Genomic DNA, 27,111 nt, shown 5'->3' with positions numbered 1-27,111 from the left:
TCAGATATTGATTCAAGAATCAATGAGTTACTAAAGAGTCAGCAACTTATATAATTATTGTGACCTTAAGCAAATGATATGACACATTTCTCCCTTCCTTTTAAAAATACTTGAATAGACATGTATTTGAATTTTTTAAAAAATCCAAGTGATATTTTCATAAGCTTCTTTGTGAATTTGTCATAAAACAAAGGGTTAGCTTATATTTGAAAATAAATGCTCTTTACTAAGCTAATGTAACTAAAGCATTCAAACCTACATCCCAAACTAATATATTAATTTGTTTGAATTTTTACTAAGACAAAAATAAATGCACACTGTAAAAATAATTCATGGTAACACTTAATGAGTAACAAAATGGTAGAGAAAAAGAAAGAAAAAGTATGTTAATATGAAAATACAACATGGGATCATAGATGAAAGCCTTCAAAGGGCTGGATTTGCTAAGGGCCAGAAGAAGTCCCTTTGAGCCAAGTAGGCAAGCTTTTGAGATGTTTAGGAACAGGAAGAGGAGTTGTGTCTGCATTGGAGCCACATTATAAAGAACCGGTAGAGTGAATATCCTGAAATTCCATAGTAAGACTAAACAAGAACAAAGCTTATTATGATATAATTCTGTAGTAATGTAATTTTGTGATCAGCAGCTCTTTCTTCCCACTCAGCTAGTGCACAAAATGAACTAGTGCAATCAGCTTTTCTGTCCACCCACCTTCTATTGTTCACCCTCTTGTGTTTTTTCCCCCAGTGCTCATCTTTCACTTTGTCATTCAATTCCCTATTGGCCAAATGCTGCCTGTTTCTCTCCCTTTTCCATTACACACTCGACTGAGCTGAAGATGAAAGGGCCTCTGAATTCCACCAAGATGGTAATTAATTGACTTTCTGCTCTCGTTGCTATGCGGCAAAGGTGGAAGCCGCAGCAGCTACAATTCATTTTCAATCCTGGAAAATTAGCCATGAATGGCATCATTAGGAAGGTGATCATCTGCTGGATAGATGTCTTAGATGATCATTTGCCCGGTGATGTTGGCATCTCATGATCTTTGAAAAGATATTGTAAACTTCACATATGGATATCCCCAAATTGTCAAACAGATGCCAGGAGAGTTAACTTTTTGTTGGTTGCATACTTTCACTTTCCTCATTTGATTGTTGTTAAAGCTATCAGATGGATATTCATGTCTAAGCCTACATACAAACCCATACATATTCTCAAATTCAATTTGCAGTCTGTTGACAAGAGACTATCCCTTATGCGAATGCTTTCCCATTAGTAAATAAAAAATCATGGATCCAAAGTTATATCTGAAGCTACCGGCATGCTATATCTGGAATCACTGCATAGTGACAATGTCTCAGCTCTCATGATGATAACTCATTAAAATTATAGCATCTTGGAGAAAGTTTTTTTTTTTTTTAATTTTTATTAATTTAAGAAACCACATAATACATTTATAAATGCAAGTAAAACAATTTACAACAAACATCATCTTTATAACATCTACCTATAATATCTGAATTGTTACAATATCAATATCCTATATTCTTCAATATACAATATTTCTCTCACCTTATATAATGATATTATTTTATTGATATCTCGTGTCTCTTTCTTAAATTTCATTTGATTTAAAACTTTATTTTACTCTATTGATATCTTTTCTTTTATTCAATTTCTCTTTCTTTCTTCTCTTCTTTTTTCACTTCCCTCTAACCATTTATACCATTTTTGCCAGACTAAATAATATTCAGATTCTTCTTTTCCTTGGATCTCCTTGGTAAGTTTATCCATCTCAGCGCATTCCATAATTTTGGATATTAATTTCTCTTGAGTCGGGACCTCTTCTTGTTTCCAATTTTGTGCGTATATAATTCTTGCTGCAGTCAAAATGTGTGTTATTAAATATATTATTTCTTTTTCATATTTGCTTGTAGGTATTCCTAATAAATAAGTTTCTGGCTTTAATGGCACCTTTTGAGTTATTATTTGTTCTAGTTGCATTTTTATATTGTTCCAGAATTTTTTAGCTTTGGAACATGACCACCATATATGATAATATGTCCCTTTATGCGCTTTACATTTCCAACAGAGTGGAGATGTGCCAGGAAACATTTTAGAAATTCGCGCCGGTGGTAGATGCCACCTATAGAACAATTTATAAGCATTTTCTTTGTATGGTACAGATAATGTTAATTTATTAATATTTTTCCACAAATTTTCCCACTTATTTAATTCTATTGCATACCCAAAATTCGTCGCCCATGTGATCATATTCTCTTTAACTACTTCCTCTGCTAGTTTATATTCCAATAGAAAATTATAAATTTTGGTTATTAATTTCTCATTGGGGCCTAATAAAATTTTATCCAACTGATTTGGTTCCATTTGAATTCCAGTTTTTTCCATATCAGATTTATATCTGGATTTTAATTGCAAATATGACCACCACTCTATTTCCACATTTTGCATTCTCAATTCTTCTCTTGTTTTTAGTTTTCCTTCTTCATTTAAGATGTCCTTATATGTTTTTAATTTATTTGTATCTATTGTATTTGGATAAATACGTGCTTCCATTATGGAAGTCCACCTAGGAATCCTATCATAGTGATATTTTCTGATTTCATTCCATATTTTAAGCAAATTATCTCTTACAATATGTTTGCGAAATTGTTCTTGTTTTGTAATTTTCTCTCCCCAAAGATATGCATGCCAACCTCTTGTTAAGTCAAAACCTTCCAATATTAATGTTCTTATGTTTTTGAGTTCGATCCAATCTTTTATCCATATTAACGCTGAGGCTTTGTAATAAGCATCTTGGAGAAAGTTAATTTGAGAGAGTAAAACAGTGGATGGAAAAAGAGAAAGGGATTTTTTTAACAAAACATACTGAATGTCATGTTTGTTCTTTGAGATTATAGAGATTGCTATGCTTGAGGTCACTGGGGTTGAAAGCTGCATTTGTTTGTCACATTCATATTCTGATCTTCTCCCATGAAAAGAAAGTAATTAAAGGTGACTTACATAGCCAATGTATTGCAGCAATTCAGGGAGACTTACATAAAATTCCAAGTAGCTTTGCTCAGTTAGTAGCCAATTCCATTTGATTCCATCAAACTTACTGTGTCACTTGGTACTTGGGAAAATCTCAATGCTGACTGAGTTTTATAGTACATATGCTCAGCTGGTCTATACACATTTAAGCTTGATTTGTACAAGTTGGTTACATGAAATTGATAACTATTGTAATCTTGTCTTGCAAAGATGCCCAAGGCTCAACCATACAAGAGTATAGTGAGAAAAGCAATAGGTCAGGACACTGATAAAACTTTGAAATTTTTGAAAGATCTGGTCCTAAACCTGAGCTTCTGGAGCCAATAATTGTTATGATCTTAACAGGCCATTCATCTTTGTAGAATAAGGATAATCCGGACCCAGACCAAATGAATGTCTGTGGCCCAAGTCTGTTAGCAAGCAACTAAGACAACATAGCCCTGTAAATATGGATTCTTGTGGAGTAGAAGCCTTCTGATAGGCTTCCAAATTATATTATTTATACCCTACAACAATAGAGTTCCTGTAAACCTTTACTATCTGTTTTCTGACCTGGTTTACCTATGGCCTTAGAGTAGCAATAAAATAAAATTATAATATAGAACTGGAAATCCATGTTCACATTCATAATTAATCTTAACATTCACTTTGCTGGCCATTTTCCCAGATGATCAAATTAAGGTAACTGATACCTATTCCCTTGAATATTGTCAACTCTGTCCCATAGCAGCTTCCCAAGATCTTAAAATGGAAAATTGTTCCTTTAGTAGGAGATACCATGGATTGAGGCTAGGATATTTTGCATGCCAATCATATCAAGTTTAGGTGAGGAGGTTTGTCTATACAAATTTGTTTCATGGCAATTCAAGGTTGAACCTTCACTGTAATCATGTTTGTTCGTTCCCTTCAAGTCAGTTTTTACTCCTGGCAATTAGCTAAACAAGTCCCTGCAGTTTCCTTGGCAAAGTTTTTGGAAGTGGTTTGTCATTGTCTTCTTCCTGGAGCTGAGAGAGAAGGAATGGCCCAAGGTTACAATATGAATTAATTAAAATGCACCCCACTACTGAATATAAGCATCTTTATCAGAGCTATGTAGGCAACTTTTCAGTCACTTGAAGATACGTTTAACAGTAGCAGAACTGCAATGATAATGACAGTAATGCAAAATAGGCAAAATGATGTTATACTTGCATTTTCTATTTCTTCCTAAGTTTTTAAGGGGATTGCATTTATATGTGGAAAGTATTATATTATTTATGATATTTGATTCTGACCTCAGAACGCGCCTAAACTAGGACTGCATTGTTCCATTGAGAGAATTAATGTATTTTAGGGTTGCAGCTTTTGAGAGTGCGAGGGGCAGACTAAGCTTTGCACACATTGAAGGATATTTGTAAAAAGTGAGAAAGAGTATGCCTATTTTAAGAAGATCCAGGAGTTAAATTGGTGTCCTGAGTATTTGAAAGATTTAAGGCCCCATCTTTGTTAGTCCCACAAATATCCTCAAATTCAAAAGACCCTATTTTCCTCTCTCTTTACTGAAATTTAGGGGCCAGTTTTCTGTGCCAGCTCAGCTGCTTGCTACAGCATTAAATCAGACAGCTATAAATCTGTCACAGTCAGATATAAGCAAGCTTAGATTGTTTCATGGTGCATAGAAAATAAGCAGCCTTTGGAAAAATTTCTCCACAATACCTTGAGGCTAGAGTATGCTTTGGTAAAACAGGACAGGGTTTTATCTGAAACCCTGTCAACAAACAAATGTAGCTACAAATCCAGATGAGAAGCAAGAGAAAAGATGAGGCAAGACCTAGGCCCCAAGAAACAACAAAGCAGTGTACGTGCAGATCAGAACTAAGTTTTGAAGAATTGTTCTCATCATTTTTAGAGGGAGGGCAATAAATAAGCTACACTGAATTCCACCCAGGGCATAGCTAAAACACATTGCACGGGAGCTGCAGAATCCACTTTCTGATTAACATTTCCATGCCTTTTAATAGCTACTCAGATCAATAACTTCAGCCCTTTCCTTCAGAATCTTCATTAAGCACCTTGATTTAGGACAATGGGACTGAATTCTGAGAAACTTATTAGTAGATGAGGGTGAGGGGTCCTGGGAACTTGAACTAGTACTGTTTGATGCTTCTGGCTCCACTTTTCCTCATTTGAGGACATGTCCTCCAGCAGACTGTAAACACAGAAGGAATACAGACAGGCTGGTTATAACACAGACCTCTATTTTTGCATCTCCATCCATCAGATGGATTGTCCAACCCAGCTCTTTATCATGTCCCTACACAAACATGGTTGCCTATGACAACAATTATCAACTTGGAGAGAGATGGATCCACTCTGGACCACACAAATTGATTAGTATGGCCCATACTGCCCAGAAGTTTGGTGTTTTACAAACTTACTTATTTATTTAATGTAGCTATTCATCTCACATATGTGACTATGGGTAGCTCACAGACTAACCAACAAGCAATAATAGTTACAAATAAGCAACGAAAATGAAAATAATTAAAAACAAAATTAAAACAGTTAAAACTTGATCTTCAGGAAAATACAGTCAATATAATAAATAACAATACAGCCAGGCTCCACGCCATCACTGGATCACCAAGCACAATGACAAAGCCATGTATTGTGAGTCTTCTGAATAGCCAACAGGGTTGGGGCCAGTCTAACCTCAGAATTAGACTGAAGTTCCTAAGGACAGGTGCCATGGCAGAAAAGGCTCTCCTCCTGGATCTCATCAGATGACATACCTTGATAGACAAGACCTGTGACATGCTCTCTTGCCAATCTTGATAGGATGGAGAGATGTAACTAGGGAGAGGCAGTCCCACAAATAACCTGGTCCCATACTATATAGGGTTTCATAGGTCTTTACCAGCACGTTGAATTGAACCTTAAAGCAAACTCGCAACCACTGCAGCTTACACGACAGACATAAATGTATGCCAATTGAAAGAGCACATATAACTTCCTATGCAGTGCACTTTGCACCTGCAGTAGTTCCTGGATGCTCTTCAAGGGCACCACCATATACATCACATTACAGTAATCCATTTTGGAGATGACCTCCCAATCCATTTAATGGCAGAGCCTTGACCTAGTGACAAGATTGACAAGTGCCAACCTAAATGCTAGGTATGCATGCAGCCACCCTGGCCTGCACATATTGTATATCCCAAGACAGGTGCTGATTATTTCATTGGCTCAATAGACTTGACAAAAACGTTGGCATCCCAGTAAGGGGAAAGGTTGCTTTTGTTTGGACAGATGTCACTCTAAAAATCCATGGATTTTATTTAGTCATATTCATTGTGATAATGCCTTCTTGGAATGCAGCTATTCACAGAATTCATTATAGTCTCTCAACACAATCTGTTGTCTCTCTTCAACCCTTTCTCACCATCTTTTTTAAAAAAAAAGATTTCTCACCTCCCTAAAGTGCGAAGCTGCAAACCACCTAATAGCAGTGTTTGCCAGAGAAGGTCAACAGCAGAATAAATATTTGCTCCTCCTGTGTCTGTTTCAGAATTTCATAAGAATCAACATTTTCCTTTTTCTAAATCTGAATCTGTAACCTCACATGGGAGTAAGGGGGTGGGGAGAAGAAGAGGATAATCTTGTTATTTTTGGACAATTTCCTTCTTTGTCTAATTGCACGATGCTGTTGAAACATTCTATTTGTACAGGGATATGCTTATAAATGTGATAACTTGCTTGAACTGGTATCCAGAGGTTCTTTCCAAAGTTCATCATTGATTAACGTCCCTGAGTGTTTCCATGCTCCTGCATGGTATGGAATCAATGTATAGTTTTTTTAAAAAAAGTCTTGCTAAAAATGTAATAATGTACATAATTATTTCAGTTTAAAATGAAAGCGCGGTAATCAGTAAACCTGTAAATGCAACCAAGTTTTTCCCAAATGAAGTCTTGGGCTTCATCTCAAGCCAGAATTATTTGCCTTCTAAAATTGAAAAGCAAATTATTTTCCAAATTAAAATCTGCAATTGCATTTTATTTCATCAATGACAGGTTGGCAATTTCATGTTCACTGTTAGTTTTCCAGACAAATCTTTGCTGACAACTAATTTCATATTTTAGCTGATTTATTAATGAAAAATATCATTTTAATATAATTGATTCATAAATGTTAATAAATGTCTGCCTATTATCAGAGTTCAGCTAAGCGACATTTTGCGATATTAGAGGACGAACGATACAATGCACACTTTAATAAACAAAAGCTATCATTCACTGTCAGAAAGGCAATCTTTATTGTTTCTTCCATTGTACATTTATGTGATAGTTTCAAATGTTCCTTGATATCACAAACAAATGATTATTATTTTTTTCTGTTTCATTATTTCTCACCTATTAACAAAAGATTTAGGTAATAATTTTTTTCCAAATAATTAACCAAAGCCTGTATTTTTATTATATTTTATTCATATATTCATTTACATATCTTGAAGCTACATTGCCTTTTTCTGGTCTTTACTTGTTTGGAGTAATATATAAATGATATTTTAAGGAAGAAAGCTTTACAGCATCAATTATTGCCCTCTAACTTCTCTGTCCAGAAATGATTGACATGTGATATTCCCTCTAGACCTCAATGACACATTTTATGCTGATATTATATATGCTTTTCATTGTGATTAACTGCCAACTATACACAAGCAAAAGGACTGTGATAATGTAGATTGCGAGTCATGGGGGAATGAAAGCAACAGGGAATTATTTCTTCACCATATCTCTTTGGTTCATGCAACTCAGGCCATCATTTCTGTTTATCCTGTTTTGGAAACTCCCAGAAGGAGCCAGTACTGTCAGCTTTGTTTCTGAGATAAGAGACACCGTCAAACGAGTCCTTTTGTGTGGTTCCTTTTCCCATCAGCTGCACATCAATAGTGCTGTATCTTACAACTACAAGATTGGAAAGTAAATATGGCAGTGCAAATCAAGGTTCTGAACTCAGAAGTCATAGAATTATAGGGTTTCCAGGGACTGTTTAGGTCAACACCTCCTGCTCAGTGCAGGAATCCAAATTAAAGCACCCAGACAGATGGCTGTTTAGCAAAGCAGCTGTCTATGGGAAGAGATGGGGGGGGATGATGAGGGCCCATGTGGTAAATGCAACTGCAAACTGAAGACTTGTTACTTTGTATGCATAATACAATTAATTGTTAATATTGACATCACATATATAATATTTCAGAGTATGTTGCAGTACACACAGACACAATTAAATAATTCTGCAGGATTCAACCACATATAAGAAACTTCTTTATATACAATACCATATAGCAGAATTCAGCACACAATATCAGAAACACAGAAGCAATATTCATAGAAGCAAATCATTACAGAGTAGAGAGATACAGAGGCTAATATATTGTATAGAGGCTTCCATTACAGAGGCCAAACCAACTCTTATATACAGTTCAGCAAGTCTAAACCACGCCCAGACTCCAAACTGTCTCTTATGGCCCCATACAAACAAATACTATGTTTCAGTTTCCAAACAGTCCCCATTGGCTGACCTGATACCATGTCTATCCAAACAGTCCCCATTGGCTGATCTGTTGCCAGCTCATAATTACTTACATTGAAATAATATATGCATATTGACTTACATAACATACACATATATGCACATATGAAAGATCAGGCTTTTGATCTACAGTTGCACCTACCATTTGGCCTTTCTTGGACCCCTTGCTGTAGCAGATATACCTATTGTTTAGCATCCAAGGAAAGGGAATCCATGAGTATTCTGGTAATTGATTCCAAAGTCAAACTGCTCTTATGCTTCAAAGTTTATTTAATTAAAAATTGATTAAACTTTGAATTTGTTATAACAATATAAGTGCTTGGTAGGATCAGACCAATGTTCAAATGCTACATTTCCAAAGTGGCCAACTACCCACAGAAAGGCAAGACAACTTCTTATGTTCCCTAGGAATCTGAAATGGGAGTCAAGTTGACTCTGACATTGAATATATAACCCATCTGCATAATTACCATTGATAGGCTTGAATGTTCTGGGAGGAGATTTTCCTCTGAGGTTTTATTATTTCTGATCAATACACTCTTATCTCAGAATTGGCATGGTTAAATCCTAGAAAATTCATGCAGGAACAATGTTAAAGCTAAACACCCAAGTCAACATTCTTCGTAAAAAGAATCTTCAGTGGGAATTGGTTACATCCCATTTTAGGTCCTGTTTGGTCAATCACTTTCAGTTTTATAATATCTCAAAAAATATTTTGGAAATTATTATAAGACTTATGATCTTCACTGAATCATTTCAAAGCACTTTAGTCCTACTTATATTTCAGTTATATTTATCATTGCATTTTTTTAATCATCCTTTTCTAATATTTTCTATCAGTATAATTTAAATGCCCAAATCTTTTGATGTTTTGATTCTTCAGCCCAATCCTTCTGGATTATTTTCCGGCCTACAAATTCAGCCATTACATTAAGATGAAGGCAATAAACCTTCCTCACTAGGGGACAGCAAGAGGCAGCTTTTGATGTTCTTTGACCTTCAGCCAACACCATTTCCTGCCTATCTGACTAGCTAGTGAAGCAGAAAATGACTATTATACAGCAAATTTAGGGGCAGGGTTTGAAAAACACATTAGGTCACAACAGAATCTGGATAATTAGCCTTTTTCAGTGTGATGTGGTTGCTCATGGGATTTTTATATTTGTTCAGAAGTGGAGATTATAGGCTGCAACTACAAATGCAATTTAATTAAATGCTAACATATTTTTTAAAAAAGGATTGTTTAAAAAAGTAAACTGTACCTAAGATCATATAATTTTAGGTCTGAGTTGATATAGTAAAAAAAAAAAGAACAACTGCAGAAAAAATTGACATTTAGACAGGTAAAAGTAATTATTTATTTATTTTACCTAAGTTTAATAAATTGATGCCTCTTTATAAATGTGACAAATCATTTCTATATATCAGAAAATCTGTGGTCCCATTCTTGCATATGAGCTTGAACTTGATGATATATTGGGTCTTCAACCATTCAAATTCTTAGCTACTAGATGCTTATACTGGCTGACAATCTCTGCCAGAAGATACAAGTTAGGCTGATGCATGCAAAACACCGAGGCTGTGCGAACATCTGACTTATACAATTCTGTATGGGGAGAAATCACAATTTGAATGTTTCTCCCTCCATAAAAATACTTCCCTCCAGGCTAAGGAACTAGCTCATAAAATGGAAACATTTAACTCCATATTACCAATTCCATGAGCTAGTTTAATATACATTATCATTTTTTAAAAGTGAAATAGCCTTGGAGAAACACACACACACATTCAGAATCAGGAGTCTGATATTGGTTTAGTCCAGAACAGGGGTCTCCAATCTTGGTAACTTTAAGACTTGTGGACTTCAACTCCTAGAATTCAACCTCTCAGCAAGCTGACTGAGGAATTCTGGGAGTTGAAGTCCACAAGCCTTAAAATTGCCAAGGTTGGAGACCCCTGGTCCAGAATATCCTCCACTCAGTCTACTATAACCTCACCTAACACATAATGAAAAGGAAGCAACAATATTGTCTTCTTTATCTTCAGAAACACTGATAGATACATATAATATAACCATATGTTAGCATTGTAATTAAACAATGGGAACTCACTTTAAGTATGTTCCAAGTCTTTGTACATTTAGTAAGACTTTTTTTTTCATTTTTAACTTGTTTCCTAAAAGTTCATTTAAAATGGTGACTTTCTTCTGCATTTGCTGATGAACTAAGGGTGGAAAATGTTACCACCTTTGGAAGAAATGTCACTTATTGATGAAATACCACTTTTCCCCCCTATTCCTCCCACTCTCTCAACTGTAAGTAACTTCTCAATGTGCAGTCTAAAATTTTTTTTACAAAAGCTTGTAATGCAATGACATTTACAGAGTCCGATAGTAAATTTGTTTCAAGATCAGCCACTGGATTATATGGAATAATTCAAAGCAAATTGAACTCAAACATCTATTTGACTCTGTACCAATTCATGGCAAAGGTGAGATTTAAATTAAGGGCTTCCTGATTCATAGTTCATTTGCTTAGCCACAAATAAAACAAGAACGAAGGAAACTGCTTTCATATGCCAAAATGAACAACGTACAAGTGTTTTGATAGGAATACAATATAGTTTTTACTTAATTAAGCTGGCATATTTAGAAAGTTTACAACTTTAATGGTCTTCTACACCCTGAGGAAGAAGACATGATGGCTCAACTGGTTAAAAGATGCTGAGCTTGTCATCTGAAAAGCAGACAGCTTGGGTTCAAGACCCTAGCACTTTGTAACAGGATGAACTCCCATTCCTGCCCACCTAGCAGTTCAAAAGCATGCAAATGCAAGTAGATAAATAGGTACCACTTCAGTGGGAAGGTAATAGCATTCTGTGCACCTCGGTGCATAGTCATATCTTTGGACAAGGCTGGTTTCCTCAGCTTATATGAGCAACCCCATCCCCCCAGAGTCAGACTCAACTAACAGGGAACCTTTACCTTTATCTTTACCTTTATAGCCTGAGGACCACCCTCTAAATCTTTTTTCCTTTCTTCTTCATTTCATCAAATAAATGAAAGATACAAAGCCTAATTTAAAAGACATATCTGGACACATTTTATTTTATCTTTCACTCATCGTTCATTTTTTGCATTATTTACTTATCATAGTTCAGTACCATGGACAGCTCATCAGTAACAATGCCCAGAAAGATAAACAATGTAGTTTCCAAAATTCATGCCACTTTTTGCACAGAACCCCTTACCAAAGGAATTTATAAAACAAGTCTACTTCGAGTTGAACGTAAGTCTTCTTACTATATGCCAATGTATGTGTTGTATTCTTGACATCTGTATGGAAGTGTTTTGTCACTACCTTCTTTCAGCATCCTTTTAAAAATTACAATCAATCTACAAACCAGACATATTTTCCATCCACATACTGAACAAGTTCAGTTGTAGGTATCTTGTTGTCAACAGCCAGTATGAGCTAAGTGCTGCCTCATAACTAGGCAAATATTTATTGTATCAGCAGTATGTGTTTATAAATGGTTTTCATCTCTGTGTTGAAGAAGTGATTGAAAGAAGCTTGTTTATCCTCAAAAACTATAGGATACTTTGGGATAAAATTAATCTACACTAACTTTTCAAGGATACCTGAAAAAAGAGATTAGGGTTAGGGATAGATTATCATGGAGAAAATCTAGCAATATGGCCACAAGGAGTGCAAAATGACTTGAGGAAACATAATTAATGACTCTAACCTCAGTGATGACTGGTTATGATGTTCAACAACATGCTCTCACACACACCTGGTTAAGCAAGTTGTGAAAAGAAGGCTACTGAGTATATGTTTTAAAAATACATTTCTTTAAAAGATGCTGCCATTACAGTCAGCTCTGATCTGTAACAGAACAAATATTCTGCACATTGTGTTCTTTAGTGAAGCTACAGTGATAGAGCCAATATAAGCCATAATATCATGGTAACATTATTTTTTGGTATGCCTTTTACTAATAGATTGGATATACAAATTGCTAGAAAGTACTACTGTTGCTGCAAAGGGGCCAGTATGAATCCTAGTCATATTACATACAGATTTATCACATTGAAATTTCACTGTAATCTATTGCTTCCTTCACTGACAATACCAACAGAAGCTTCAAGATAACAGAAATGAAAGATTTTATGATAAGAAGAAAAAAAAATAGTAAAAAGGGAACTGTCAGAGCTCATATAGATAGAATATTTATACTGATGTGATCAGATTAGTATAACTCAGTTTTGTAGTTACAGAGAAACGGGGGGGAAATAATCAAACATTGCATCATCCAAATTCTGAGTTTCAATAATATTAATGAAAATGAAGAAATCACTAAAAAGCTTCTATTTCTTTTTGCGGGGGGAGTTGCATTTCAGTTTCCTTGGGACTCCTTTAGCCTTGCATATTTCTCTTTCATTTTCCTCTTTTTAAACATTTTTTAAATGCATGTATGTTTTTGGTGTCCAACTTCCAGTTTCTTGCATCCAGGCAAGCTTTTAAAAGACAATTCTCTATAATGCCTGATATATATACAATGCATGTGTGAGAGAGAGAGTCTTGTTCAAAGGCTTGTTTCATCTATTAAATGAAAATAAAACAATATATATAACAATATACATATTGCCCTCTTGCATCAAATATATATAGGCAGAAAGGTTGCTGATAATGAATTAACTTTTCATTCAGTATTTACATGAAAACATGTTAGATATTAGATTTTAAGTCCTTTCAAATAATCCTCCAATGCAAATTACTGAATATTGTTATAAGGAAACTGGAAAATACAGTAAATAGCAGCTGTATGTATTTAGTTTGGCTAGTTGTGTTTATTTCTATCAAGCAGTCATATAGCCCACTCCTATCAATATTTCTTAAGCATTCTGTTACATGTTAGAAGAATAATTGCAGTAGCTAACCACAATGCCTGTAAAAAATATATCAAATTTAAAAAGAAGCAGAATCTTATCTAAATTTCATCGGAAGAATACAATCCATCCAATATTTAGTAATACGAATTCTAAAGATTATTGTGTGAGACAGTTAAGCATACTGTGTTTCCCCGAAAATAAGACCCTGTTTTATATTTTTTTGAACCCTGAAATAAGTGCTTGGCCTTATTTTTGGGGAGGTCTTATCATTTTGGGGCGCGTGGAGCAGGGTGAGCTCCTCTTGCCATCTTACCTGATTTCCAGCTCTGTCTCCCTCACCCTAACCAGAGGACATGGCGGGGACTGGCTGTGTATGCGGTTAAATATTTTTGGGGAGGGCTTATTTTCAGGAGGGCTTATTTTCGGGAAAACATTCCCGAAAATAAGTACATTCTCTTTGTGCTGCTTTTGACCTTTAAACCCTACATGGCTTAACAACAAGGTACCAGCAGACTTTTTTCTCTACCTGTTAAGAAGTCTCTGGAGAATTAGCCAATAATTTCTTCTTTAGAAGACTAAGCAGGGTATAATCTCACAAACATACTATAGTTTTTAGCTTTTACTATAACATTACTCTATATTGGGTTTGATTGTCGTTAGATGGGTCAGGTAGTGCCAGATGGGTAAGTAAATGTTCCCGTCAAGTGATTTTTGCAGATATCAGTGTCACATAAAGCTAAATCACTATTGTGATACAGATGAATTACTTTTGATATATCTAGGGCATGTCATTTATTCATATAGATGCTCTAGCCTCAAATTGAAAAGCTGGGGTTGTCATGAGGTTAGTGAGAATCAAACATGCTTAATAGCCATGGAATACTGACTGACTGATGGATCGGAGGATGAAATGGGATATTGAGGAGGTGTGGGATACTGAATAGGAACATTTTATGTACTTTAAGCAAATTTTTATGCAGTGGAAGAGTGAAAAACAAAATTATATCTCAAAAGTTGCATCACAAAGTGGCATCACACTCTTCAATGTTTACTAAACTTGCTTATATACGTAACTTGGAAGGTAATATACACAAACAAAGCAAAGTAAAGTAGCTTTTAAAAACTAAAAATAGAAGATCCTGGAATGAAATGTATAGTTTAGCTATTAATATACTTTTCTTCTCATTGAATCAAAGAAAAGGTTGAGTACAGCATTTATCTTTGTTCAGTAATATGGTCCTTCAGGGACACTTGACCATGATTGCATCATTTTCAGTGTCAACCTTGATAACAAACTGATTGGGATTTTTTTCTATTTTCTTTTTTCAGTCACTCTGAGAACTCCCTGGATACCCTACACTGTTAATTCAAACTGATGGGCTCACCACATTAGTCCATGTGGCTTCCACTGTAGCACATTAGCTCCAGAAATTAGCATTCTAATTGCCTTTTAACTATTTATTAATGTAAAAAAAGGACCACGGCAAAAAAAGCACCAATGAAAAAAATCCCAGACTGCCATCCCCGGTCCATATCTACAGTACATATCATTCTCTTTAGCAAGGCAAATGAACAGCTAGTTGTTAGACAAATATTGTCTTTTTTTTTAATTTTTTTACTTTTTTATTACTTTAACATTACAAACAACATATACAATATTTCACCCTGTGCTATACATAAGAAAGGAAGATTTGGTACATAAGAAAGGAATATTGTCTTATGCTGGGAGATTTCCAGAATTTTTTTTTTCCAAACACCTATGAGATCTGTCCAAGAGACCAGACAGTCCTTTTTAGGGGGAGGGGGAAAATCTAGTATTCCCCCAACCCCCCAAAAGAGCTTCCTTTTTTAGCAGAGTTTGAACCTGAATTTTCTGGCAAACATTTAAGTTGCCACAATTAGAAATCTTAATGACTAGTACATTAGAAGTAAAATATAATAAATAAAAGTCAAATAATCTGATTGCATATTATTAGAAATCCCCCCTTTTCTTTACCTTTGACTTTCAAATATAGGGCTAAGTTAATAAATTCCACACTAGATAATGAATTGCATTATTTAATCCACTGAATATATCCAATTTTAACAGTAGAATGCCATGGATTGAGCAACTGGACTGGGGTAAAAAAAACTGGCATTTTCAGTTTGTCATGTGCTAAAATGATTACCTCCTTTTCAGAAGTGTTATGAAGGCAAAGAAAATGGCTGTTACTGGCCTTGGACTTCAGGGTATTTTGTAAAGTATACATACATAAAACAATTAATTGACATTGGCTACACAGTGAGGTTTATTGCAAACTCAAACAAATGACCAATATAAATGATTCAATAAAGAATTGTAATTTGTTCATATAAAATCATGATGGCTTTGAAAAATGATTTACTTTGGACCCATAAAAGGAAGATTAATTGAGACAGGAAATCTCATTTATCAAAATAAATGCAACTCCTTCCTTTTCATATTTTCAAATTAGATTTCCAGAAATATTTCAGCTGTTTGTTTTCATACTGACCAAAATGCAATCAAAATAATTATCCTACTTCAGATCCTTCTACTCTTTATGTAAGCCTTTTTCAACTTATGCTCTCCAGGTATATTTGGATTACTAAACTCACAAAATTTACAATCGATATTCATATTACACAGGAGTTTGGGATAGGATGCCCAACAGATCTTGAAGTCATGAAATTGGAAAAAGCTGAGTCTAGTCTTCAGCACTTTATAGGGCATGTGATTATTATATTTTCATTAAACTTTGTCGTGCCATCCTAGTTTACTATGCATAGATAGCTCTTTACATATATTCAAATATATGTTAATACTTTGCAACCTGATGTGGTAAGGTACAGAATTCAGTCATCTCTTTATAATAGCTTAATACAGTAAGCATAATCTGCAGGCTTGAATGTTACCTAACATGTAACTCAGTGCAATAAATCTGTAGAGATTCTCAGTCATCCAGGTCATAGTTGTCCCTTTTTTCAAAAGGTAACTGGATTTTCTTGTTTTTTCCTTTGAAGACATTTCACTTCTCATCAAGAACTTCTTCAGCTCTGATAGGATAGCAGGGAATGGTATAATGGAATACCAGCTGCCTGCAAGGAATATAAATCCTTCCATTCCCCACTATCCTGTCAGAGCTGAAGAAGCTTCTTGGATGAGAAGTGAAACGTCTTCAAAAGAAAAAACAAGAAAGTTCAGTTGCCTCCTAAAAAAAGAAGAAGAAGCACCTTTAGAACAGATCAGTGCAATGAATCTCTTCACTTTATAGCTTCCTACAAACCTCTGAAGTGAGTTCCACACACACACACACATACACACACACACACACATGTGCACTTGCTGAAGGACACTGAACTTCCTCAGATATCTTCATCAACGAAAATATGGAAGTTACTACAGAGATCGATATCTTCTGGGCATCAAGCAATAACATTCCTTATTTTCGGCATTTGATTTTGATTTTAAATGCAAGCTTTCCAGTGGAATAGTGGTTTTTAGTAATTTTTATCCTAATATATATATATTAGGATATATATATTTATATAATTTCCTTTGCTATTAACTGATGTATGCTATTGTTTTAGTTAAATCTTTGGTAGTTTTGACCAACTTTGCAAGAAAAGTTGCAAAAATGTAGTAGATGGATAGACTGCTCTGTTCTTTGGTTGAAAAATAGTTATTATTTGGACTCTAGGTCCAGGAACTAGATTTTACAGGTACTGGTGGAATGGTTGTTATTCTGTTAGTTTTGTTTGCTCTATATTTGCTGCTCTGTTCCAGTTACAGGAAGTTTTCCAACATTCAGTTACATGGAAACCATGAAAAATAATATTTAATGATCATCAATGTTCATTTATAACAGTTTTTCAGTAATAGATCAAATATGTGTCAGAAGCCACATAAAACATACAGTTGGTAGAGATACAGTTTTAATTCCTTTTCAGTAGAATATCCTATTCACTATTTGAGATTCACCTTCATGAGGGTAAAAATAATTGTTAGTTTAATTGCTTTTTTAAAAGTATTTGAAAATATCTGTGAAAATCAAGATCTACAAAGCTAAGCTGACTTTTGGGATACTAAAAACATTTAGGTAAATATATTATTTTTATGTCTTAAGATAACATGTCCCAAAATAATAACAATGTGTTAAAGTTTTTGTTATTTGTTTAGATTTGCCTCTAAGTTTCTAATTTCTAATCTTTTAGAAGTCGGGATCTACCTATGAACAGTGGTGGGATTCAGCCAGTTCGTACCCCTTCGGGAGAAACAGTTGTTAACTTTCTGAACAGTTTGGCAAACTGGTGGTTGGAAGAAATCATTAGGGCAGAGAACCGGTTGTTAAATTACTTGAATCCCATCACTGCCTATGAATCACTCACAGTCTTACATTGTTGAATATACTGATAAATCATAAATATTTGGAGACTTTTTCTCAAGGATTCTCAAAGGTGCTTTACACAAAAGGTTAATGGACTTTCTATTTTTTCTTGGAAAATGTTTCAAGTTCTGTTGGACCTGGAAGTTGCGCTTGCTGTTTAAGTTGGAAAATGTTTTAAGTTCAAGTTCAGTTCAAACTCAAGAAGTTTCTTGGGTGAGAAGTGAAATGTTTTCAAAGAAAAAAACTAAGAAAATCCAGTTGCCTTTTGAAAAACACCTTTGGGACAACCATGACCTGGGTGATTGAGAATCTCCATAAATATTTTCTCAAGGAAGTAAGCTCAAATCAATGCTAGCAGGCCTGAATGGTCCCCCCAATTACTGCATGGCAAAAATGGGGATTACTGAATCTTAAATTCTGGATTTTAGTCTCTATTACTGAATACAAGAAGAATATAACATAGTTATGCTTATGCAGAAGTCACAAGATTATGGCTGAATGTGCACAGTCCAAGACTTAACAAAAGGAAGTCATACACTTGTTCAAATTCTGTTTGCTGAATTAAAATACACCAATCAGTTTTCTGGATATCAGATATTCCCCCAGGCCTCTTTATTCTTCCTTTTATCACTGTACATTCTATTTGATGAATAGAGAAGTGTTTTGTAGTCATAAATTTTTCATTTTATTTTTAAACAGACCTGCTGTCATTTGAAATGCTCCCTGGTGAGAGAAGTGATTGTTAACTCCACTGTGCAAAAAAGAAGCTAAAACGCAGGAGGTGAAACTGAGTTTTAGCTGGAAGGTAATTATACACAATAATTTTACAGTGCCGGTTGGAAGAGAGGACGGCTTTTTGAAAGCCCATGCTGCCATTCTGTGCAAGGAGGCAATAAAGGGGTGGGGGGGGCATAGTAAATAGCCTCAATTAAGAGCATGCTTTCTCCCAAGATATTACTTGGCATGCTGCTTGTTGGCCTCTCCAAATATAAGGGCCATGCCTATTTTATTTTTCATTGGTATATGTCGAATCAGACAGCAGTGTATTAAATAGACCAGGCTGAAGTACAGACATATAACACCCCAGGCAGGCAGACAGGTTGGCAGATCCCGGAAATCTAAGTGGCAATCATAAGGCTCCCCCAATTGTGCCACAACTGGGATTGGACCCAATATAGGAGAGAGAGGCTGTTTAATTTCCATAAAACTTATATCACAAAACAATTCTCAGATATTTAGCAATTCCAAATCTTCAAAATATATCATGCACAATTATTTACATGAATTGGATTAATAAGGTAAAATAGTCCCATAATAGTGTATAGGTCTATATCAGATTTCAAACTATTTAGATTAATAGACTGATCAATTTAAATGTCTTCAATCAGATATTAACCTTCATTTTAAAGCATCCTGAGGGTAATTAAATGCTTTAATTAATTAAAGTAACTGTCATATTTGAAGTTTACTGTCTGACTATATGTCAGGAGACAGTAGAATTTCTTTTCTACCATAGTCTGGTCAGGCCAGCTTCCGTAACTGCTCTGTTTAACATCTCTATATTTTCTTTCTCAAGCAGAAGAGAAAAGAGCTGCTACAAGGTCATCCAATCAATATCACAAAGTCACTTGGAGTTCCTCCAATGTTTGTCCCTACTGGCTGAACATCCTTCTGCTACAACTCTTTCCCAAATACATGGCATCTAAGTAATGACAAACCTAGAAGCAATTCCATGTTTGTATGGATGAACAGAATTAGAATATACATAATGGTGTAAAAGATTTACAGATTGCCATGTTCTAAAATATATCAAATTTGATTATTAGCTTATTCGGAGTTAATGACAAAGAAACGAGAACAACTAAAATTTAGTTTTGAATGAATGGAAAAGATGATGTGATGGTGGATACATAGTCTTCCCTTTCTAATATCCGTCTTACTGTGTGTTTTGCAGTTATCTTGCTGAGTCAAGGAATAGCAAGACTTCATTGTGAATACAGTTTCTTCTCCAGCAACTGACTGCAAATTCTCAACCAGCAGAAGGTTAGGCCTGATGGGAGTATTGGAGGGATTCACTGTGCAAATACTTACTCTGAAACACTGAGTTCACTTAAGAGTCTGCTATTTGTTTATTGTCCCTGATTCCCTTCACTAATTAAATTAATAGTTTATCTGGGATGTGAGTTATATGTCAGTAATATCTACAAGATCACAAGTTGGAGTGGAGGGGAATATTAAGTAAATTTACCAAAACTATTAGCAATATCATTGAACTGGAAAATCAGAAACTGATTGAATTAAACCTTAAGAACAATACAGTAGAGTTGAAGAATTAAGAGTTGTGTTACAGTTCATGGCTATGAATCTAAACTGATTTTTTTTTTTAAAGTACAGTGTTAAGCAATGTAAAATGTCTACCAACCACATAGCTGTAAATTGCAGATGCATCTATGTACACCAATGTGAAAAATACAAGTTTTTGTTACTCAATCAACTAGAATCCAGAAACATAAAAAGCAATGTGTTAAGAACTGACATTCAGCACAACAAAAAACTATGTATACCTTGAGTAATTTAGAAAATCATCATCATAAACACCATTTTTGGGTATTAATTGGCTATGAATGCCATGGGAAATGATCATGAGTTTATCCTCAATGTAAGCATAGTGTTCACTGGAACTAATACAAGGGTAAACAAAAGAATAAAAACCATTAAGAAAGGGATAAAGCACAAATTTGCTTTGACATAATAACCTTATATCTTTCAGTGATGTGCACAGTGCTACTTACAGGGAAATTATAGCAGTCAAAGGTATAAAGGTAAAGGTTTTCCCCGTCCAGTCGTGTTCAACTTTAGGAGACAATGCTCAACTCTATTTCTTAGCCAAGGGAGCCAGCATTGTCCAAAGATGGTCATGTGGCCAGCATGACTATATGCTGAGGTGCATGGGATGCGGTTACTTTCCCACTGAAGTGGTACTTATTTATCTACTCACATTTACATGCTTTTGAACTGCTAGGTTTGCATGAGTTGGGGCAAGTAATGGGAGCTCATGGTGCTCGGGTCTCAAACCTGGGTTGTCAGCTTTACAGTTGAAAAGCTCAGTGTATTTAAGCACTGAGTGGTTAAACCACTGATCATGTCCCCTTAGTCAAAGGTATTGACTAAGCAGAAAGCAGAAAAAAATGCATCTTCCAAATCCCAATATGATAAAATGTTTAGTTCATTTTAGTTTATGCAGAAGAAAAACTGCATAAACTGTATGCCAATGACACGCAGTTGTACATTTCAACCCCAGGCCACCCCAATGATGCCCTTGATGTGATGTCCCGCTGCCTGGAGGCCGTGCAGATCTGGATGGGGAGGAACAGGCTCAGACTCAACCCCTCCAAGACTGTGTGGTTGTGGCTCCCGACAGCCCGATATAGCCAGCTAACACCATCGCTGGCTATTGGGGATGAGATCTTACCCCCCTCAGAGAGGGCTCGCAACTTGGGCATCCTCCTGGACTCACGGCTGTCTTTGGAAGATCATATGACGGCCGTGGCCAGGGGGGCTTTCTATCAGGTTCACCTGATCTCCCAGTTGCGGCCCTTTCTGGATTGGGACACCCTGCGCACAGTCACTCACGCCCTCGTCACTTCCCGGCTGGACTATTGTAATGCTCTCTACATGGGACTCCCCTTAAGGAGCACCCGGAGGCTCCAGCTGGTCCAGAATGCGGCCGCACGAGTAATAATGGGGGCGTCTCGTCGCTCCCCTGTAACACCCTTTTTGCGCGAGTTGCACTGGCTCCCGGTGGTCTTCCGGGTGCGCTTCAAGGTGTTGGTTACCACCTTTAAAGCGTTCCATGGCTTAGGACCTGGTTATCTACAGGACCACATTCTGCCACCGATTGCCTCCCACCGACCAATACGCTCCCACAGAGAGGGCCTCCTCAGGGTGCCGTCGGCCAAACAATGTAGGCTGGCGACCCCCAGGGTGAGAGCCTTCTCTGTGGGTGCCCCGGCCCTATGAAACAAACTGCCCCCGGACATACAAAGGATCCCCGACCTCCACGCCTTCCGTCGTGCTTTGAAGACCCTATTATTCCAGCAAGCTGGTCTGACGGGATAAAGGTTTTTAAACTGGGTTTTGATAGGGGTTTTAAAATGATTTTAGTTGGGTGTTTTAAATTCAGCCAATGATTGAATTATTTTAATTAAGTTTTTAAATTTTTGTTGTATATTGTTTTTACCATGGCTGTTCACCTCCCTGAGTCCTTCGGGAGAAGGGCGGTATATAAATATAATAAACTAAATTAAACTAAACTAAAAAGAGGAGCAAATAGGAATGGAATAAGGGAGAAATAAGCATCACTGCACCTTTCAGATATTTTGCATCTGAAACATTCACAACCTCATAGCCATTGATTGTTATGGCATGCAACCATGCTGGCCACATGAGTACATTAAATGTCTTTGGACAACTCTGACTCCCTCGGCCAGGAAATGGAGATGAGCATCGTGCCCTAGAGTCGATCATGACTGGACAGGAAAAACTTCATCTTTTACCTTTTATATGATTAAATATTATTTCCTTTGAAGTTCTAGGTGTTTGATTATTTAATACCGTCATGTAAATCAGGTGGTGGCTCATAGAGGAAAGATATCAGAGAGGGAGAAGTAGCGTCAGATTTAGGTAATCCTGGAATGAATCAGAAAACTTGTGGAAGTTTTTGAGAGCCACCTTACATCTCCTCCTATAAATTCAAGCAGTGAGAGAACAACATTGCAAGCTGGCAGTAGTCATTTTTAAAACACAGTAGTTAAAGCAGATTTTGCATGGTCTCTAGCTAGTAGAGTTATAGCTAGGCTCTTTATAAAACAACCCTCTGACATGAACAAAACCATTGTTAACCTTTCTCAAAGAGCCTCCAGATACTGAGCTGATTAACAACCAACAGTGACCTTTCTGGGCCACAAGAAGATAAGCCAGAATCAGTGCTTCTGTTGGCTGCTGATAGCAGCAATTCCCTAAGCAGGACATTTGGCATCTGAGAGGGTGGAATAGGCAAGATTTCCAATGGTGCTGCTGCTGCTTCTTTTTTTAAAAAAAAGAGAGGCAGCTGGGGACAGAACTACATTTAAAGCAGGGCAGATAGAGATCTACATTCAAACCGTTCCTTTTTGAGACTGTGCTCAAATTATAGCTTTAACCTGGGTGACAGCCCTCTTGGTCTGATTTACACACTAAAATAGTATGTCAGGATTTTTAACCATAGTTTACCAAGTAAACCAGCATCACACAAAACCCCATGCTTCAAAAAGCTAAGTTCTTTCTGTCATACAATGTGAGCTGCTTCCTGTTTATACAGTAACCCTGTTCCTAAAATTAAGTAGGTAGAAAATACATGAAAAAAATATCTGAAGTTTATTAGTCCCTAATAAAAGCTAATCTGCTTTTCTGCAATTCCCTTTCCCTCGCCTATTATCCCTGATCACAAGCATAATGGAGGTTCCATTTGAGCCCCCAGCTGCATCTCCTTTGCCATTATTCACAAAGCTGTAATTTTCCTTGTAATAAACAATTTTCCCTTGCTCTTTTCAGCATTGATCTTGCCTGGATGGTGTAAATCTTTTTTTAAAAAAAAATAATGTTGCACATTGATGGAACCTCAGAGCCAATAATGAAATAAAAATGGAAGCTCAGGATTGGTAATGAAAATAAAAACCTGAGCTCTTAACTAAAACATTAGACTACGTAAGAACAGAATCATGGAATTGCCAGATTTCTTTGTTCTCTTTCAGAAGCAGTCTTTGAAACATGATTATATTCATTTGCAACTATGTGTTAACATTTTATTTTCCTTCACAAAGCAAGATTTGAAATTGTCCACTGCTCTTCCCATCATTAGCCTGTTCTAGCAGAGCACTATGTATTGTTCAGTAGTATCCATACGGCTGCAAGATTGCAACAGCAAGGGGCAGAGGGACAGTTTGACCATTGGCAAAAGCAGCTCTGTTAATGTAGGGACAGGATTCTCTCTTCTAGAGTCTCAAATGGAGTTGAGATTCTTTCCCAATACTTTTCTGCAGAAATTCTGTTCCAATTGCATTTTCATATCATTTGCTCTCAGTGCTTTTTCCCAGTTTTTTCAGTTAGTCATCCAATCAGTAGACAACAACCTCATGCTAATTAATCAGAACTAGATGCTTTCACCCAACTTGCTAAATAACAAACTCTGGTTTACAAATGATGTTCACAGAACATATTAAAGCCAAAACCAAACTAAATGCATTATACTTTAGTTCAAAGTGTAAATCAAATAATATGGTAAACAGGATAAAATGTCATTGTACAATCAATAAGTTTTTTTTTTTCATTGATGGGAAAGTATATCTTGAAACATTGTAAAAATTATGTAAATATTTCTAAACTCAAAAAGTCTTTGGGCCATTAATCCAGCCTTTTCAATTTGTCCTTACTTACACTGAGACAGAATGAGACAGAAATGAAAGTGTAGTCTTCAGCATTGTTGTTGGTCTGAAGCATTCAGCAGTTTAACTTTGAAAAATCCAACCTGCTAGTTGGATTCAGAAAAATCATATCCTGAAAATTAGTTATTAGGTTTTTCCTAACCTGTTCTTCTTGCTGATGGAAATTATGACAAAAGTAAAAATTGGAAATTGTTAACCCTTAGTGACCATTCAAAGTTACAATAGCACTGAAAAAGAGACTTATGACCATTTTCACACCTATGACTGTGGCAGCAACTCCATGGTTACATGAACAAAATTCAGATGCTTCTACCAAAGAGTAAAACCTAACTGATCTAGTATTTTCACTAGGTATATAACTTGCAATGATTCATCACTTCCAGATTGCATTCATTCAGAATTTTGCCCATATTTTCCCAAAACATAGCATTTCTGGATTTCCATTATTGCCATCCACTAGAATGTGGCATGCTCCCCCAACCTATGGATCCACAACTATCTTGATGACTCTAATTCAGACATGCATTTTAGCCTTTCATATATTATACTAAACCTATTCTGCCTTCCAGGAAGTGGTGAAATCCAAATTTTTTTACTACCGGTTCTGTGGGCATGGCTTGGTGGGCGTGGCAGAGGAAGGATACTGTAAAATCTCCATTCCCACCCCACTCCAGGGGCAGGATACTGCAAAATATCCATTCCCTCCCCACTCCTGGGGGAAGGATATTGCAAAATCTCCATTCCCACCCCACTCTAGGGCCATCCAGAGGTGGTATTTGCCAGTTCTCCAAACTACTCAAATTTTCCGCTACTGGTTCTCTGAATTGCTCAAAATTTCCACTATAGGTTCTCCAGAACCTGTCAGAACCTGCTGGGTTTCACCTCTGCTTCCAAGTAGGTGAGATTCTCTGTGAGCATCTGTGCAAGCAGGGAGAGCACTGTGGTGGAGATCAGCAGTCATAAGGCAAATCGTAACTGATTACATTCTTCCTGAAGCAGAATAATGAGAGATCACCCACTTGTGCTCTAGAGAGATGGTCCTTGTGAGGACTCTGCAAGAACTGAGTTTCTTGCAGTTGATCATGGGATGAGCAAGTTGGGAGCCAAGGAATTATCATCCTATTCAAACTTGTTTGCAGCCTTTGTGGAATATTGATTTGCAAATGTCTCACTTTCATAAACACCTTTGGAGATAATTAATTTACAATTTAAGAAAGATATTTGAACTGGCAAGAAAAAATAAAATATTCCACAAAAAGACACAAGACAAACTACCAAAGGTTTTCTTTGACAATTTGAAGCTTGTTGATGAATGGAGATATAAAAGTGGTGAATCAAAATAATATTCTTGTTTTTCTGAAAGACATAGATGTTTTTCAAGAATAGGTATTTAGATATTAATGTTCATAAAGTGGAAACATTACCAAAGACTTTCACAGACCACAACACAGTATCTTTAACTTTTAAATGAAGATGGAGACTGAATGAGATATTGTAGAAGGAAATGGTAGTGGAGAATTGCAAAAAGAACATAGAATATTTTTTGAGAATAATCTTAATAAAGGAACAGAAGTAAGAATGCTTTTATAACAGGATATTTCACACAATGAAATAGTGAATTAAATAGAAAAGACAAGAGAAAATACAAGTGATTTTAAATGAGATATAAAAAGGAAAAAGAGGTTTTAAAAAATCCCCTGAGAAGACATCTATTAGCCACCATATTAAGCTTCAACAGAGACAAATATCTATGTTAATGGTGAGAGAGATGGACTTTGACAAATTTGAATTTGATTTTATTGTTTAGAGTTCTGGAGTTATGAAACATGGGAATAATATGAAATGTTTTAAGATCAATTTATGTCACATAGAAAGCTCAAATAATTGTTCATTATTAAGAAGTATCAAAACTATGTGAGATTCAAAAGGTCAAAAAATAAATAAATAAAGATGCCCACTATCTCCACCCTTGTTCATTTCAGTTCTTGAGGTACTGAATAGAGACATAAAAAAGATGAAAGAATCATGGAAGTCAAATTTTAAAAAGAAACCTGTCTGAGCACGGTTCTGAGTTATTGCATGCTGCAGTTTCACTCATTTCCATTTTTTGCTGCTTTTAACTGGTTATTTGCATGTCTTGATTTGTACATATATTGTGGTCAGACCTCAAACATAGGATAATTTTGCTTCAAAACTGTCAAAACTTGGGCCTAATGATTGATTGGATTTTGTGTGTGTGAGTTAAATATGAGGCAAAGTCAGGCAGTATGATATGCATTTTGAAACATTCATTTATCAGCGTAGTCTTCTATATCCTGTATTCAATCATTCTCATATTTTTCTTATATTTTATTACTACTAGCTTAGGGGAAACCTCATCAGTGATTTAGTTTAAATTAACTATGCATGTCAATCCTGAAAGCACATGGATTATAAAATTTAAGTTTGTACTTCATAATCTGGCATACTATATCTAGAAGATTCTTTCTTTAAAAAGTGAAAATATTTTAATCAACCTGCTTTTCTTGGAAGCTTCTTGGTTTATTAAGATGTTTAAAGGTGCTTTGAAACTGAGCATTTTACTTTGCTGATTAATACAAGTTTAGGAATAAGAGCAACAGGTGAACAAAAGAAAGTGAGTGGTTAGTTAGTTCAAATTTATTAGTTATTTGTTTTAAATGTAGAAACTGCCTGACCTCTGATGACTCTGGGCAGCCTACATTTTA

At 35.8% G+C, this 27,111-nt stretch overlaps 1 long non-coding RNA gene across 6 annotated transcripts in view; it reads left to right on the top strand.

Moving 5' to 3' along the window:
* LOC117663646 (uncharacterized) overlaps positions 1-27,111 on the top strand; it is an 89,783-nt gene that overhangs the window by 14,590 nt on the left and 48,082 nt on the right. For all 6 annotated transcript variants that reach the window (XR_004590771.3, XR_015732997.1, XR_004590770.3 and 3 more), the window contains exons 2-3: positions 18,603-18,708; positions 19,858-19,946. This is a non-coding gene — a long non-coding RNA (uncharacterized LOC117663646). The remainder of the gene's footprint in view (positions 1-18,602; positions 18,709-19,857; positions 19,947-27,111) is intronic.

This window comes from Pantherophis guttatus, chromosome 3 (assembly GCF_059756535.1).
Source record: "Pantherophis guttatus breed Tessera chromosome 3, ASM5975653v1, whole genome shotgun sequence".
Taxonomy (NCBI): Eukaryota; Metazoa; Chordata; class Lepidosauria; order Squamata; family Colubridae; genus Pantherophis; species Pantherophis guttatus.
Note: the sequence above shows the minus strand (reverse complement) of the source record. Positions and strands in the feature narration are given on the sequence as shown.